At 34.7% G+C, this 13,345-nt stretch overlaps 1 long non-coding RNA gene across 1 annotated transcript; it reads left to right on the top strand.

Moving 5' to 3' along the window:
* The first annotated feature begins 6,135 nt into the window (after positions 1-6,135).
* Positions 6,136-13,129, top strand: LOC116867493. Its single transcript, XR_004382603.1, has 3 exons — positions 6,136-6,172; positions 9,161-9,264; positions 13,062-13,129. It is a non-coding gene; the product is annotated as an uncharacterized LOC116867493 (long non-coding RNA).
* Positions 13,130-13,345: the final 216 nt, after the last annotated feature.

Below are 13,345 nucleotides of genomic sequence, written 5' to 3'. Positions count from 1 at the left end.
GTCAGCCATCTCTTTGTATCTTTTAAAATTCTACTTTTGCGTTAATTGTCAGACTCTTGAGTAATCTCTTGGTGGACATTTTACATTATGTTTTCAAAAAGGAGACCTGATTTCAATTAACATTTCCTTGACAAGGTATAACAATATTGCACATCTAAATTTTTATTTATTTTCCCTTTTATTGTTGGCAATCCCCTAAGCTTGAAAACATTTTTCTTCTCTCTGATTTGACATTTGGCAAACATCAATCTTTCCTGTACTTAAATGCACCATAGTTGACAGGCTGCTTTTGTTCAAGAACTTCAGCTTATATACTGCCTTAGTATGCCAAAATTTATTTCTTTATTCACAGCATGATCAGTTACTATCATCTCATCTTCAGAAATTAAGTAGGTAGCCTGAAAACAATTTTTTTTCCCTGACAAATTTGATTACATCAAAGTCCAAATGACTAGGGACTAAATTCAGAAATTTATTATTAAGCACTTTATATTGTTTCTTTCTGTAAGAGTATTACATCTTTTTTTTTTTAAGATTTTATTTATTTATTTGACAGACAGAGATCACAAGTAGGCAGAGAGGCAGACAGAGAGAGAGGAAGGGAAGCAGGCTCCCCGCTGAGCAGAGAGCCCGATGCGGGGCTGGATCCCAGGATCCTGGGATCATGACCTGAGCTGAAGGCAGAGGCTTTAACCCACTGAGCCACCCAGGCACCCTGAGTATTACATCTTAAAAAGAAGATTAGTTGAATAAAGATTCCAGTGTTCTTAAAATATTATAAAGAAAATTTGCTTCCATACAGGTCTTGCTTGTTTAAAACACAAATTTAATACTGTTTGTCTTTAGATAATTTGGGGCCATACTGAAAATCTTAGGACAAATTAAATTCTGAGGTTTAGTCTTCATGCTTTATTTTTAGGAATGTATGGTCTTTTGTCAGGGAGAGAGGAAGGGTCATGCTCAAAACTGTAGATAAGAACTTTAAAGAGAAAAACCTTTAACAAAACACAGTGAAAAGAGTCATTCATTTGCTATATATGTGTTTGAATATTTTTAGATATTTGCTCAGTTCTAGATGTTTTCTCTTCTTTCTATCAGTGGGAAGATATAAGAAATCTTCTCCAAATACACAAAATTGAAATAAGGAAGGAAAAATAAAATCTTCTTAAAACAACGAGAATCACATAATAATGTAACTACACTGCAGTGTTGCCTGAAAAGTTTCCTGTTTGATGATCCAAACGAATAGCTGATACGTCTTTGTTTCTGTCCCTCAATGTGTGAAAGAGCACCAAAGGAGGAGGAGAGAGCAGGAGAGACAAACATCAATAATGAGAAAATTAGAACAGACTGGGGAAGGGTAAAGCCTGCAAATGTAGACACAAGGTTCAGAGGAAAAATTATTCCCAAACTTCATTGGAAAGCACTCATATATGTGATCCCATAATTGAAGGAAATAAAAGGCTTTAATGGCCAGAAACAAAACAAAACAAAACAAAACGAAACCCTGTGCCTTTTATACTCCTGAGACTTTGACGGTTTTTAAAGAAACAGGAAATATGTGTAGAATGTTTCAAATTCCGTATCACTTCTCTTGGTGCTAGTCTTTTTCCTGGCTTATGACTGGTCCTAAGATTTCTATCAGAATATTATCTACATCAATTTCATCAGCACTTCTGAAACTGTCTCCTGTGTTGGAGAAATCTGGAACCGTCAGGGTATACTTGATTCATTTGTATTTGCCAGGGCAGTAGGAATACAAACAGTGTTGTTTTGCTCTAAGTCATACATGGCCAACAGTCTATCTTGAACAGGATAGGTCTAACTTACCATGTCCTCTTCTTGGCTCACTGAAGCTATTGGACAGTTGTGACTAAGTAAAGCTTGGTTGGCTTCTCCTTTCAATATGATTACATAATCTGTATCTATAAACTTTTTTAAAAAAGTGATCTTATCAAAACTTTAGCATAAAGTTTCTATTTGGTTCATGGGATCACACTATAACTTTGAAAATACTGAACTAACCTCTATGTTTCCAGATGTTTTTGGTGTATAGCATCCTTCCTTGTTTATCAACCAACAAACATTGAGCTCTCTATATGTGTAAGGCAATTAGCTAGATACTGGGAATTTAGTGGTGTCAGTCAGTTACAGATTGATAAATTTATAACTAAATGTAAAAGCCTTTAGTTTTTATGCTTTTGTAATTTTTTCACAGTAACAAATTCACAAATTAACAACAACAACAATGTTGTTAGACAATGTGTCCTAAATTATAGTTTGCAAAAAATGGTCACTATTTTTAAATAATTTACACTACTTCTAAATAAAATAGAAAGTTACCTGGAGGTACTATCAAAGAGTTTTAATATATAGTATTTATACATAGGAAGCTTTCAATAGTAGGGCTTGATACCATTTTAAAAATAGAACAATGGCAAGAGAAGTTTGGAAATGACTCAAACTATCATTTTTTTTTACTTTGCAATTGCAAAAGCAAAGCATGGCTATATGCATTCAGTAAGCATTTAAACAATACAAAAGTATACAGAGTAAATAGTGAAGACCTCCTTCCCACTGGATTTCATTTATTTCTACTACTGCAAATGTGATTTTGGGATGGTGTTAAACATTTGTGAGGACAGTGCATTGACTTTACTACACAGCAGTAACCCTTCCTCAAATGACTCAATTTCAAATTGAGAAAATGAAATATAACTAGAACTTGAATCATATCGTTCTATCCTTATGTCCACACTTATATTAGAACATAATTTTAGCAAATCTATTGGGGGTAGAAATTTATGCAAGAGGCAAATGTATAGAATCTTTAATACTACCCCTTCCCTCTCTGCCTCCTACAGGAGGTGATATTGGGGAAGAACTCTTATGGAATCTTTACTTCATTCACTTCTGGGATCCTATCTTTAACTTACTGTCTGCTCTAAAAACTGTTTTCACCTTAAAATCCTCAAGACTGAACTGATGGCTTGGTCAGAAATCAGGTAAGTAAAACAAAGACAGAAAAATGTCCATCATGTAAAATAAACTATTAATTGAAAGGTAATTAATGCTACCATTCACACATTGATATAATTAAATGGATACATGATAACTGAATAAGTTACTTAATTTTCCCATTACTGTAGAAATTAAAGTATTAAAATTAAAAAGTCAGAGTCCCTGTAATATCATTATACGATAAATATTTGGAATATTTCCATCTATCAATAATGCCATCTGTCCTATCCAATACAAATGGACTACAACCCATATGGCTCCTTTCCCCATTGATTACTCTGATGAATGAGATAGCAAAACCACTCATAAAACCATCATATTATATGACACTGTCATTAAAAAGATATGGGGAAAGGAAAAACACAAGATGATACTTAATTTGAAACTGTCAAGTCAATTTAGTGAAGTTTTAACAACCAACATTATGATCCTAAAAAGTATCAGCATGTTGAATAATATTATGTCAGTTTGTACTCTCCTAGCACCTTCAAAGAAAACCAAAGAACCAAAAAATTTCTGGAAAGAGTATAATAGCTTATTATGATATGTTCATATTACTAATTATTCTAATAAGAATATATTCAAATATCTTTTCAGGCATAGGTAATTAAGTTAAAAACACTTTTCTTTTGCTGTATAGAAAATTATAAAATGTTCATTTAGCTTCTGATAGCAAGTCATTTTTAAAGCAAAAACTAGATACATTCCTTATATTTTAGAATACTGGCCATAAACTTCAACTCTGAAAAATGATCTTTCCCCAACTCATTTTCTTCTTAGCTATAAATGCATTCTCTTACAACAGCAAAATAATTATGATGATTCTGTAGCAAATTATTGTAAGCAGTACCTAAACTGACATTAACTAAGCAGGAAACTAAATACCACTAACTGCAATATTCAGACTTTCAGTCTGATATGGTAATTTGCATTACCTTTAGTTATAGAGTGGGTATGGTTGGCATGCTTAGAGATTACCTTTATTTTTCAAGATCTATAAAGATGACCAGTATTTACTTTGCCCCTTAGCCTCACCGAAAATACCATACAATCTTTCCTTGGTGAAACTTTTTGAAAATTGGGACTTAACATCTGTGGATAAGTGAGAAGAAATACATAATGAATAAATATTTTTATTCTACATTAAAACTCAAGTTTGGCTTATATAATTTAAATTATGATATCATCTTATTTTTAGCTTGCATTGAATACCAAATAAAGTCACTAGGGGCTTGGGGGGGGTGGGAAATCTGTGAAATAGCTCAAATTCAAACATGTCAGCCACAGCAAAAATAAAGTACAAACCCAGGAAATATTTTCCCTATCAACTGGAAGCTCAGATATTGGAGCTTTAGAGACTTTTGGATTCAGAGAAACAATATTTATTACTTTGTAATAACCAAAGTAAGAGGCAGCTCATGCTGCCCGTCAGCAAACTGCACCTTGTTATCAGCTGTAGAAGTGAGCCGGCTCCTTCATGGAAGACAAGGCATCTCCAAAGCAAAGTTTGCCACATCAGTAACAGGCAGCATCTAAGGCAACACAGCCACCTCTGCAAGTATGAAAGCAAGTAATTTTAAGAGAGATTTCAAATTTGGGATTCTTATCTTTTGCTGTACCAATGCCACATGATTTGAATTGTATCTCTGCGTTCTAGTTTAGTATCTGGTGGTATGAGGCTTCTTATTCTTCGCCCTCTCCTTCCCTGTATCCATCTCTCTCCTCTAGTTTCTTCTTTTCAGCTTCTTCCAGGCTATGTTTGCCTGCTTGATTCCATATCTACTTCAGAATCATTGTGTTAAGTACATTCCCTTTAAGACTTGATTTTAATAAAATTAAGGATCAAAACTATTTAAAACCATGTATCTTTAAATCACTTCCATTCAGAAACATGGTGTTATCCTTTCAATTTTTTAAAGCTTCACCAACCATAAGTATTTATGGTTTTTTCATAGAGGTCCTGAAATTTCTTACAGTTTTTTGATGCTACTGTGCGTGTTGTCTTTTTCCTCCATTATCTTTTTAAATTGGTTACTGCTGATATTTAGAAGATTTTTTCATATTTCCTTTGCAACTAGCAATGTTATGAAGCTCTAAACTTACTAAAACTCCTGCTAGTTTAACTGGTTGTTCATGTCTCATAGATTTATTAGGTAGATATTAATGCCACTGCAAATAATGATGGCATTGCAATATAATTTTTAATATTAACAGAGAACAAATTCTTGTAAGTTCTTTCTAGAATAAATTCCAATCATCAGCTTAATCTATTATTTATTTTAAGTACCCATTACTTTCTGATGATATAATAGTATAAATAATGGTACATTCTAAATTCAGTATATTTCAGAAATGGCTTTTGATGTCTATGGGATAACTAGGAGTTACAACCTCAAACTAGGGTACAGATCTCATGCTGAAAAACATCATCTCTGTTAAATATTTTAGAAGAGTGGGTAGAAAAGGCCCTGTTCAAATGTCTTTGGAGAAATAAGATAAAATATACCCCAAGTGAACAAAATATCAGAGATAAACCCCCATTTCCAGAAAGTACAGTATACCACATGGGCAGAAATGTCTCTAAACAGAATATTTTTCAACATTTTCTCAGAGCTCTAAGCTGCTCTTGAATGAGTCTTAACTTATTGCTTTGGAGAATTAAGATAAAGTTAGTGATGACTATAACTTTCTATTAAGCAATTTCCTTTCTCAATTGTGCACAGCCACTTACGCAGCAGAACATAACAGTTCAGTCAAATCTTATTATGCCAGATTTAGTTCAAAGCATTATGAAATGCACAGAGAAAGACCTGGTATTGTCTGAAGCAAACCTTTTCATAAATTGCTTTTTTGCAGACTAGCAATAAAATAGATACTGTAGGTACCTTTTTATATGTCCTTAAGTTCTTCTGCCAGGAATCCAGAGCAGTTGCAAAGAACTTGCTGCTTGTTATGTAACAGTGAGCCACAAGAATGTGGTGAGGTGCAGAGCCTCTATGCGTGGCCTCCAGAATTTTCAGGGTGTGGTTTAAGGACATGGAAGCTTCTGCTTGTGTTCTACCACTCATAAGTTTCACTGTGCAAGGTGTTAGTGCAATTTCCCTCACAAGGTATGAGACTTCTCCAACGTAAATAGGAGAAGGAAATTAAGGTCTGAAACAACAAAATACACTTCTCTCCTCATTCAAGCTATTTCTGACTTTTTACTCAACAGGGAAAAAGAAAATAATAATAATAATACTCATTCTGGTGAGTTATTCTGAGGATTAGAAGTAATGTATAAAAAATATTTATTTTAAACTCTATAGTTTAGGTTCAGAGTGGCAATGGATATATGTCAGCCATTGTTATTATTTCTAAATTAAGACTTCAAACCTAATAGGTGTAGCTCTCAGGAATTAACCATTGTATTTGTTTTGCAGAGTGAAAATAACATGAGGATAAGTAATCTCACACACTGTGCATTAAAAGAAAAAAAAAAGGTCTTTGGGTATATGTGATTAACACTTTTAAAATATTTTATGTCTTAATGCCCTGGACACAGATATTATTAGGGTATTATTTATTCTTGAGAAACATCTGAAATAAGATTAAGAGAAAGACCTTGTTTTAATGTTGTGTGTCCCTCAAGGGTGGTACTGTGGTTCAGTGGGATGAGGGGCTGTGGTGTTTGGGTCCTGAAAGAGGGTTTTCAATATGTCTCTGTAAAGTTGAAAATGGATTTGCACCTTTCTGTTTCAGAGACTAAAGGCACAGTATTTTTGGCTCCTAACAGTTGATAGATAACATTTTTTTTTCTGTAGATCATTCTCTATAATTGGACATGAATTATATGAGACCTTTTTACAAAGCATCTGCTTCCTTTTTCTGTCGAGACATCTACTAGATCTTGCTCCAAAAGAGCAAGGAGGATAATAAAGGCTCTTAACTCTCTGATTTTCATAAAAATTCTGTGAATTTTTTTCACTACTGGAAAAAGTAAACATATGAACTGTTCAGTATATAGAGATGCCAAATGCAGAGTGGTGTTGAGTAAAAACTTTTTTTTTCTTCCCCATTCCTGGGGTGTGTAATTTCTTTAATAGAGACTTTGCTGAACTTCCATCACAACTAAAAATTCCTCAGTATTAAAGCTCAGTGAAAAGAAATCTCAGTGCCTGGAAGACAAGGCAATCAAATCATGTGACAGTCCCATATGCAACTCCAAATCTGTCCTCATAACTGTCTGTAGAGCTCACAAAAGAGTCACACATGTAGCTATTGGAAGAATATCTTACACAATTTGGCACACAAGTTCTAAGATTAGCAGCTGAAGAGGGGGAGGAGGAAGAGAGGAACATAATAGATTAACTGACACCCATCCACTATCTTTCTAAATTGTTTGGAATGTTAAAAATATTATTTTGATCAATCTATATATACACCCTCAAATTTGAAAGAGAAATGCAAAGCATGTTGTGGTTGAAAGAACAAATGGTTTTTTTTTTTAAACACACACACACACACACACGCACACACACTATGAAGTATATGTCACTGAACAAGGGAGTCCAGCCAGCTCCCAAGTGGCATGATAACATGATGAAAAGCAATCCAGGATGCTGTGAATCAAAAAGGCATGGGTCTATTTTTAAAGAGGTCTGTGTCTCCCCACCCTGTTTGCCAAGTATAGTTTTTCTGGAGAAGTCCAACCTCCAAAGTAGGTGAGCTTCTAGATGTTCCAGGAGTTACCTACCCAACATTTGACCGCCTTCTCCCTTTATAAGTCTTAGGCTTCTCCATACATTACCCATGTTAATCACTAGGCAAACAGAAGAGCTGTCCAACTAGTTCACTTCCCCTATTCTTGAACAGATTGTTTGAGACATAATATGAATACTAATTAATGATAAAATATCTGTGAGTGTTTTGAAATATGGACAAAGATAGCACTTTGAGACAGGCGCCCAGATAGATCTTATGCAACAAGCCCCACTGGTCATATAAAGGGTCAGGGTGCAACTCAGAGATATGAGAGCAAAATTGGCAGAGTTCTTGGCTTCAATACAGGGGGAGACTGTGGACTACTTTTTTGTTTTGTTTTATTTTTTGAAGGGGGTGTTTCATTTTCTTTTTAACCTTTTCCCTCTGTTAAATTGGAAGAGTATAAAATAAAAACTCTCTTCAGAGACAAAGGGAGAGAAAAGCAGTTAGAATTTTGTTAGAGGTCAACCAGAGTTGATAGAGGAATAAGACTCCAACATGTCTGACCCAGGAGTATGGGTCTGGGCTCTGCAGCAAAAGAGGTACAAGCAGGTTGGGTCTGACCCAGTGCTCAGTGGCCAAGGCTGCCTCAGACTCTCAGATGCAAAGGCTGAGGAAAGTCATTTAAAAGAATATGATCCTTCTTTAATTCTCATTTTACAAATATTCTTCTTAAACTCATAGAAGTGTACCCACAGAGACACAGGAAATATAATTTTCTGTTACAGGGAAAGCATATTATTAGATGCAATTATGAAGATGATTAAAATAATATCTTCTGTATTAAGAACCTGAGGTACTGCCAAAACATACTGTCTCCCCTCCATTCCTTCTAAAACTGAGTATTGTATTTTCTCCTTAAAACCCATGTAAGTTGCCCCATCTAGTCTCAGAAACTTTATCCTTTAACACAGTAGTCTTTGTATTCTCCTCTAATCCTCACACCTAACATGAATGCTTAAATAGTGCTTTATAATCTTGGGACTTCACCAATTGTAATTTGTTTTAATGGCAAAGAAAAGACAAGAGGATTGTTTTTATATAAAATTTGGATCCTATATAATCCAAAATTAGATATAACAACAAAATAATTTATATTTGACCTTAGAGTTGTTTTTGAATTGAATTTTACCAATGGATGTATAAAGTATTAGAGAAATTCATTTGTCTCACTCAAAGAAAAGACAATGTTTCATGAAAATCTGATGTGGGAAAGAATTAAAGTTGACCACAGTCTGTATTTCATGTTCACTCAGTCCTTATCTGTCTGAGAATTAGATATGGATTCCTACACTTTCCTGGAAATAGATAATACTTTCCAAGACACATTTAAGGTTTGCCATGTTCCAAACCTTCTTAGAGGTATGAGAAATGATTAATTATTTGCATTTCAAAGGTTTCTCTGGAATTCAACTAAATCTAGAAAGAAGAGAGATGTCAACAAATTTGTCATTATCAAATGAAATGCTGTTAATAGTAGTTGCCTAAAATGACAATAAAGTAAGTCCATAAAATAAAAAAAGGAAGATGCATAATAAAGACAATTCATTGTGGACATGAATTTTTACGATACCACACATTTTTATGCTTGTGTATATTTATTCATATTTCTCTTCATATGTATTCATCTTTCCCTGCACCTCCACAGCACACCTGTTGTTAGTGTGTGAAGGGTACAGCAAGAACTTTCTTAAATACTTAGGAAAAAAAGAGATATGAAAATGCCTTCTGAGTTAACTGGAAAAATACACACAGTGCTCTGGGGTGGGTCTTTTCCTCATGATTGATCGTTAGGGTTGGCTTGACCCCTTGCCTTGAGACTTAGCATTTCATACTGGGTCTCGTTTCCCCAAAGCCATCTCACCTAGAACTTCTCACTTGGACCTCCCTTTATGTCACACAGAGATCCAAGGCTAACTGAAACATCCACCTCTCTATCTCGGCCTTGTGCCTGAAATCCAAAACTAGGCTGACTTGGATCTCTGCTTACCTAGATGATAAGACAGACAACATGCTTGAAGAAGACAAAGGGTGTGTCATCTAATTCTCTTGCGTGTTCCAAGTATCCTTATGTTGATGTTATGTTATTCAAGTAAATTCTAGTGGGGGTTTTATCCTCAGAAGTGACAACTAGCACACCAGTTTACATAGGGACACTGTGAATTCACCAAGAGTGCTATTAGAACTTTTGAGTTGGCTGGGTTTCTACCTTCTAAGTATATGAGGGTAAAATAGAATTTAAACCACTTTTATAAATAGAATTGACATATAGAATCATTAGGAGCAAGAAGTGTGTAGGAAAGGATTTTTACCTTCTCACGTTCTGTTGCTTAGGCCCTAAAACTTGAAATCTTTCTTGAATTCTTTTTTCATTTACTGCTCACTTTTTATCTGCCAGGAAATCCTGTCAGTTATACCTTCAAAATATATCCAGAATCCAACAACTTCTCACCAAGTTCCTTGTTCCCATCCTGATCCAAGTCACTATCATTTTTCATATAGATTAGTGAGATAATTTCTTAATTGGTCCATCTGCTTCTACCCTTGGGAAAGTCCATGCTCAAGCCAGTGCCCAAGTGATACTCTGAACATACAAGTCACATCCGGTCAGTGCTCTGCTTAAAACCCTCTTGGCTTCCTATTTTACTCAGAGTAAAAGCCAAATTCCTTCCCCATGTCTATAAGGCCTGGCACAATTCCTGGCCATCTCCTTTGACCTCTCTGGCCTTGGCTTCTAACCTTCTCTTATAAATTGACCTTGCTGTGGTAACATTAATTTCCTCGGTACTTCTCAAACAAGCCTGAAACTTGAAAACTTCTATTTTATCACATTCCCACTGGCTGTCTCCTTGGCCTGGAGTGCCCTATGCTGGTGACCTGCTTTGTTAAATCATTTAGTTCCTTCAGGTCTTTGCTCAACTGATGCCTTCTCAATGGGCCCATCTGTGAGTACACTATTTAATATAACATCCCCCTCTCCCCAGATCCTTACCTCCATTCTCCATCTCCCTTATCCAGTCTACTTTTTTGTCTTTCCCTTTAGCATGTAATTTCCATGAGAACCCAGTACATAGTTAGGAGTGTTTGACAAATATTTGCTAAAAAAATCCCTTTCAGAAGCGAATGATAAAGGAGGGCAATTTGCCAAGAACAAATACTGAAAATCATGGGAAACACTGTAAAATCTGAACAAAGAATAGGAATATCCCTCTACTTCCAATCAACTTATACAATTACTTCATTTGAAATAAAGCAAAAGATTAAGGAAAAAGGAAATCCATAATCTCATGCTTTATTTTAGATGAGCACAGAAAATAGGTAACAACTAGCAAAACACTATAGTTGTTATTATAGAATAAGAGTCGTTTATTATTAGAATAACTAATTGTATGATCAATAAGGGATTGACCTGGGCATGGTAAAAACAGTAAAATATGAAAAATTAATTAAAGATTACATACCAAATATTAAGTGTCAACTGTGATCATCCCAAGGACAGTTGAATAAGAGTTTAACCTGATACTAATAGTTAAATTTTATTTAAAATTTCTAAACTTTATCTTAAGTAAGAGTATAAATCAGTGTTTTACTTCTATCTAGTTTGAGTGAAAATGAGTTCTATAGAATCTGGGACATTATCCCCAACACCTAGCACGGGGGCTGTGACACCTAAAAGGTATGCAGTAAATGCTTTTTAACTAATAGAGAATGCACAAATCAACATACTTTCTCAGTATCATTAATTCCCCTTGTTCCTTCTGTCTCTGTGTTAACTGAGGAGCTTCCAATATCATCTTGGTACAGGGGGAAAGACAATAAAATATCTGTTGTATCTGCCTGTCTCATATATAAGTAAAGGCAATAAAACAGTGAGAATTGGCCAGCTTGCTCTTCTGAAAACTTAAATGATAAAACCATATTTTCTTTCAACCAGTAGGGTAATAGGCTCAAGATCAAGTGGGAGATGAGGCATCCCTCAATTTACCCAACAAGATTTCTAATCATTTCTTCCTTTTATTGTTCACTTTCTATCTTCCAGTGAAGTTTCAGAATAATGTTAAATAGATGGTGCAAAGTTTGAGAGAAGGATGCAAACTTACTAGGGTCAGATTCGTGTGGTAGATAGACTTTAGATTTTGGAGACCTAGGTTATGTGCGTTTGGATAAGTTACCATGTGAAACCAGTTTTCCTATCCATAAAATAACAATTCTGGTTCTTGAGAGGATGGTAGATAATGTATGTGGAATTCTCAGTACTTGGTAGACAAAATATAAATAGTAACTATTAATTTAATGTTGAATCATCAGAAAATCGTATGATCCCAAAGCAAATGTTTTGGTAGTATATGCAATTATTTTCTATATCTACTTGGTAGCTTAATTACTCAAGAATTATGGTAGTAATTTTTTCCTTTGATTTGGACTCTATCTTCATATTCAATGCTGTCAGTTTAGTCACACGGATGAATTACAACTTATTGCTTCTTATAACAGTCTGAGAAAGTATTAATTAATAATTTAATAGTAGTGAAAAATTTGATTTAATGAGTTCTTAAATCATAACAAATTATTATTCTATCAAGGTTTACATTTATATGTAGCACAAAGTTAATTACGGCCATTTATTTATTTATTCAGTAAATTTTTACTGAATGCCTATATGTACCAAACACTAACTTTGCTGGGGATGCAATATAAAAATATATCACTCTACTCTGAAGGAACCACACTGGAGTGGGAAGATAGTTATGCCAACAGAGGGCCACTGAATCATTTAGAAGACCAGTAAAAAGGCATTGCAACAGTTTAATCAAGAGACAAATTGCTGAACTGGGGCAGTGGCAGTGAGTTGAAATGGAGAGTACTTATATTTATTGATGATATTCAGTAACTAGAATGGATGGAACGTGATGTTTAGTGAGATGCATATTTAGGGAGGGCAGGATGTAAAGGAAAAAATCTAAGCTGCTTACGGGATCCAGTTCGATTTAGAGTCACAAGTTGTAAAAGTGATGCATTAAACAAAATGTTCTCCTTAAAATGTAACTCATGGAATCATCAGTGATATTTGAATCAATAACAGGAAATGGAAGCAATAATGATGTTAAATTTAAGTAGAAGAGGACCCGTAGAAAAAAATAAAACAGAATGTTAACAAATGCAACTAGTTACATGACCACCATATAAATTTGGTGTAATGATTTATGATGATAAAAACCACTGGAACTACAGGCAGAAATTTTAGATTACTGGTTTCATGAATAACCCTGAATTTTTGTTTTTCTTTTGTTTTACAGCAAATATCCAATGTCCCAGGTCAGCAGCAGTGTATTTAAAAAGCATACTAATCTCCTCAGTAAGGTGAGACTCAAATGTGCTTCCAACCCTCCGCTTAGAGGCTGGTGTCCCAGGGCCAATTCAGCACAAGTGTGCCCAACTAGTTCTAACTTGCTGCAATCACTTAGCAAGAGAAAAGTGTCTACTGCAAAAAGGATATAGTCACTGGATTGGTCTACTCTTTAAAAAGCTATTTAGAGTTTGAAGTGCAAGCTGCTTGCTGAACAAAAATCCTCAGACACAA

This window comes from Lontra canadensis, unplaced genomic scaffold (genome assembly GCF_010015895.1).
Source record: "Lontra canadensis isolate GAN:19392208 unplaced genomic scaffold, GSC_riverotter_1.0 scaffold12, whole genome shotgun sequence".
NCBI lineage: Eukaryota > Metazoa > Chordata > Mammalia > Carnivora > Mustelidae > Lontra > Lontra canadensis.
Note: the sequence above shows the minus strand (reverse complement) of the source record. Positions and strands in the feature narration are given on the sequence as shown.